This window comes from Callorhinchus milii, unplaced genomic scaffold, assembly GCF_018977255.1.
Source record: "Callorhinchus milii isolate IMCB2004 unplaced genomic scaffold, IMCB_Cmil_1.0 Scaffold5, whole genome shotgun sequence".
Classification (NCBI taxonomy): domain Eukaryota; kingdom Metazoa; phylum Chordata; class Chondrichthyes; order Chimaeriformes; family Callorhinchidae; genus Callorhinchus; species Callorhinchus milii.
The window spans coordinates 66592977-66598658 of NW_024704746.1; positions in this window are offsets into that span (position 1 = coordinate 66592977).

Here is a 5682-nt window from a genome sequence, read left to right on the forward strand (position 1 = left end):
AAAAACTTTGGGACAACTCAGCCCCCAAAAAAACTTTTTTAAAAAAAATATATATAAAAGTTCCCCAAGTTTGTGGTCTTTTTGTTAAACAAAAAAAATGTTATTTATAGGTAAAAAGGGGGTGGGGTGGAGTGGGAAAAATACCAAAAATCCACAAAGTGATGAGTCTTCTAGGATTGTTTTTTTTCTCATCCACCTGCGAGGAAGGAGATTGGGAAGAGAGAGAGAGAGGGAGGGAAGGAAGGAGGGAAGGAGGGAAGAGAAGTTGGGGTAAGGTTTAGGTGAGAACAGACAAAGATAAAGAGAGAAAGAGAGGAGAGAGAGAAAAAAAAAGTTAAGGTTACTAACACACCAAATACCTGACAGCCGCCTCTTTTAAGCACAAGTTGAATTCAGAGCAATAAAGAGAGTTCAATACCAGACTCATTAAAGAAAAATATCTTTGTTTTATATATACATATATATACATATACGTGAGATACATTTTTTAAAAAATATTTACATGGAAACTGGAACCTCTCTCACACTCACACTCACACACACACACAACTACAGAACAACCACAGCTCTTAAATAGTATTAAACCCCTAAGAATTGGGATTTAATTCCCTCTCCCCATAGAAAAACACACTCACACCACTCTCTCTCTCTCTCTTTCTTTCTCTCTCTCTCTCGACCTCAAATCTATCAATTCAGTAAAAACTACAGAACCAACTTTGGACCAACTATTCTTTCGCTGTCCTTATAATAATAATAATAATAATAATAATAATAATGGGGTTAAAAAAAAAGACACCTTACACAGCAATTGGGAGTCGCCTTTACCTTTTAGGCAAAAAACACCCCCTCCCCTCCCACCAAAAAAAAAAGAGGTTCACATCGACGAAAAACACTTTACTTCTGACACGTACAAAAAAAAAAGTGACTGTGAACAGCAACAACATCGAGAAGCGATCGACACGAATTCGGTTTTATTTCGGTATTCTCTCTGTATCCATTGCTTTTTAAATCCAAAAAAAAACACTTATTTCAGATTTTAAAAACATCGCGCAACAAAACCCCCCACACCCCCCTCCCCACACCCCCCCCACCACCCCTCCCACCCCTCCCGGGTCATTCTAGTGTTCTAAACCCATCCCAAACCCATATAAAAAAATTTTTTAAAAAAAATGCAAAGAAAAGAGAAACAAACCTGTTTTTTGGGGGGTTTTGTGTGTGTGGTTTCTTTTTTTTTTATCCTTTCATCCCTCTTTCTCTCCTTTCTTTTTACCGGAGAGAGAGTGAGAGAGAGAGACACACACACACACACACACACAGACACACAGACGCGGAGTGAGTGTGTGAGTGAGTGAGTGACTGTGTTGTCACTCGTTTGACTCCAACCGATTAGACTGCGTTACGTCCCAGTGTTTTTTCCACGCAGTGAAAGCATTCTCTCTCTCTCTCTCTCTCTCACTCTCTCTCTCTCCTCTACTCTTTCTCTCTCTCTCTCCTCTCATCTACTCTTTCTCTCTCTCTCCTCTCCTCTACTCTTTCTCTCTCTCTCTCTCGCATCTGAATGGGCGGATGACTGACGCCACAGGACTCAATACCCACAGACAAACCCCCCCCCCAAAAAAAAACCCCCCACACACACACACACCATCCCTCCCTCCCCCTTCGAGCCCCGGAGCCCTTGAGCAAGTCAACCGGAGCCCCTCCCTCCCATCCTCTCGCCCTCCCCATCCCAAAGCCATTGGTCCAACCGACCGACCAACCCAACCACTGGTACCCAACCCCAACGCGGCCCCGCCCACCAATCCACCCCATTGGCTGATGGATGGTTACATTGTCGCCGACAAAAAAAAAGGGGGAGGGGATTCCAGATGCCCCTCCCACCCCCCCACCCACCCACCCACTCCATCATCACTCCCCCCTCCACCCCTTCATTGAGAGGCAGTCACTCACTCAAACCCACACCCAACCCCATTGATCTCAGGGACAACCGACCAAAGCTATTGGCTCACTTCATCTCTTGTCCATCATTAAGTTTCCGCGATTAAAAGGTTTTTTTTTGACCCCCCCACTGCACCCCCCCCACCCTCCACCCCACCCCCACCCTCCCCCCCCCCCCACCCCCCCCCCCCACCACCAAAAAAAATTGTAGAGAGGGAGAGAAAAAAATTCTACCTTTAGAGAATGTATGAAAAGACACATTTCTGGACAATTTGGTATTTTTGGGGTCATTTTAGGGGTTTTTTTTCAACAAAAAAACTACACAGTGATCTTCCATCGTGTTTTTGCATTAAAGTTTCATTCATTCCTCGTCCCTCATCAGACGATCGATCGGTGATGGGGGACAAATCATTCAAGGAAAAAGTTTGGGAACTTTTGTCCATTATTTTTTTTGGGGGGGGGTGTGGTGGTGGTGGGGGAGGAGGAATAGATGGATTTTTTTTTAATTGCTTTGATACCGTTATATTAAAAGGGGAGGGAGAGAGGAGGAGATACAGAATGGGGTCTTTCTGTCTGTGGGGAACCACAGATCATTTGCAAACGTGCAAGAAATCCAAGCAATATTTAGGATAAAAAATGTTCTTTTTTAAAATGACATCAAGGAATAACATGAAACCCCACCCCCCCCCTTATGTCAAACAGTGAACACTAAAAACACAAGTTCCCTGCAAATTAGCTAATTCTGTGTTTGGTTAAATATATATATATATAGATATTATTATTGTTGTCATTATTTGAATATATATATAGTCAAATAATGACAACAATAATAATCCTTGCATTGTTATATATAATAATCCTTACACCATTTTTCTTTAACAAATGCTATGAGTCACAGATCCCAACGCTACATACAGGTGATCACACACACACACTCTCTCTCTCTCTCTCTCCCCACCCCCACCCCCCCCCCCCCCCACCCCACCCCACCACCCCCAAACTTCTTTGTAGATATAATCACAAAAAAAAGTAAAGCGAGGATTTCTATGCCATTCGGTGAATTATTCCACTCCATTAAATCGCAATTGGAGTTGCCTCGGGGCGGGGGTGGGTGGGGGTGGGGTGGGGGCATTTAGACACGCCAAACTATTCCCCTACACCACCCCCACTTATAAATAATATACGCAGAATATACTGTAAACTGAATTGACTGTATATTTTGTGGGCGAAACGCGGCAGCCCAATTGCGCACAGCAGCGTCCACCCCCCCCCCCCCCCACACACACACAAACAGTGGGTTCGGGAACGCGTCAGAAAATTCATCTCGTCCGGGGTGAAGAATGGGCAGAAACAAAAGGATTGACAGATCTTCAATGTAAAATGACTATAAGAGTGACTATCGGCGACTGAATTATGGTTTCGCCAACAGCTAAAGACTGCCGAGCAAATGAAACGTTTGCAATTGCCCACAAACAGACAAGAGAAATTAAACTAAATTAAATGGGGGGGAGAGAGAGAGAGAGAGAGGTTGGGGAGAGAGAGAGAGAGATAGGGAGTGACAGAGGGGGGTATTTCACTCTTAAGAGGGGGGAGAGATGTGGGGGAGGAGAGCGCGGCTGCACAGACACAGCAAAAACACAAGCAACACCCTCTCAATCTGACCACGTTTCTTCGATTTTGCTTTTTATATAAAAAAAGTGCTCTCTCTCCCACCCACCCCCCCCCCACCCACCCCCACACCCCGCCCGTTAACGTCTGTCCGTTAAGAGTGCAAAGAACACAAAATTAGTGCCCAGTTTTTGTTTTCTCTCGTCACAGTTGATCCAATAACGACGGGTGTCTGTCTCTGCTCTCTCACCCCCTTTTCTACCCCCTTTTGTTGTTTTGCTTGCACTTTTTCAGGTATCATCACAGAGTGGTTTTGTACATGAAAAAAAAGGGCAGCCCGAGCCGGAATCGACCTGTTGGAAACCAGTCGAGAACTCTAAATAAATACAAACCTGATTTTTTTTTCACCATTGTGCTCTCTCTGCCGTGACTACTTTATAATGAACCAACGACACACATTAAACCAAATAGGGGCTTGAATCGTTTCTCTCTATCTATGTATCTATTTATCTATTTATCTATTTGTCTATCTATCTATCTATCGTGTTTTCTATCTATCTATCTATCTATCTATCTATCTATCTATCTATCTATCTATCTATCTATCTATCTATCTATCTATCTATCGATCGATCGATCCACCCATCTATCTTATTTTTAAAAAGCGTAAGACTAATTTGGTCACTGAATCCACGGCTGTTTGCGGGGACTCCGCTGCGCGAGAATCGACTGCCGCGTTTCGTTCACGAAGTGTCCGGTCAATTCGCTCGACAGCGCATTCTGCGAAGCGCTTTGAGACGTCCTCGGAGACGTTATAAGGCGTTATGTTAAACGCGAGGATTATTATCCATTTATCATTTAAAGAGAAGGCAAATCCAGGGCAAATCGCGGTTATATGCTTGCCCATGTCCCAAGATGAATAACCAGACACTCATTTGGCCTTGCCGACCCAGCATTTTATCCTAGTTTTTTTTTGCGGGGGGAGGGGGTAGGGGAGTGGGGAGTGAATCTCCTTCCCCCCCCACCCCCACCCCCAAAACACCCCACTCATCTTTATCCCTTAAACTAAACTTATATGTGTGCAATTGGCTGCCACGTTTCACTCCACGAACATAACACAGTCAATCCACTTGACACTATATCCCATGGACAGACCTGAGACGCCGCGACGATATGATAAGGCGCTATACCAAATGCAAGGATTATTATATTAATAATATTATTATTATTGTTTTAAAAGCCGCGCTACAGCCCCTGTTTAATCCCACTGTAAACCAATAACAACTATCTCTATACTAGGCCTCTTTCTCTCTCTTTCTCTCTCTCTCTCTCTCTCTAGCAATACGCGTGTGCGTTGAGCCTATTGAGGCAGACAACCTCTTGACGATTTCGAAACGATCAAGGACTGGAGTGATGTACAGGGGAGACCCCTCTCTTTTAACACCCACCAACTCCCTCCTTGCCCACCCCCCACCCCCCATCACCCCCCCCCCCCCACCCCCTCAAACCCAATGCCCAACAACCCTGTTAGTAGGCAGAGAGCGTTCGCAAAAACCTGCCAAATTGCGACCCGCGTCGAAAATGCGCCGCGGGTTAGATGGGAGTCGGGAGAGGAACTGAGCGTTACGGTGAGCGACGATTGATTGCCAAATGAGAAGGTTTTTCAGGGGGCATTTTTCTTTGAGAGGGAGGGGGCGCTCTAATTACAGTCTATAGCCTCTTAACCCATTGCCACTCACGACTGCGTCAAGGACCGCAGATGTGGTTTTCAGGCAAAGGGCAATGTACCAGTCACACAAATGTAGGTGTCACTGTCGCCTGTCCTGACAGGTTAGGTTTGAGTGGGGAGGGGGGGGGGGGGGGGAATCAACTGTCTACTCGTTTTAATTCAGGAGGCAATATCTACAAGAAATTATTATTTGATGCAGCACCTTATCATATTCTCTCTCTCTTTCTCTCTATCCCCCACCCACCCATCTCCCCCCTCTCTCCCCTCCCTCTCTCTCTCCCTCTACACCCTCCCTCTTTCTCTCTCTCCTCTCTCCCCCCCCCCCCCCCCACCCCAGACCTCCCCTCTCCCTTCTCTCTCTCTCTCTCTCTCTGAGTTAACTGTCAACTGTCGAAAACCCACCCAGTAAC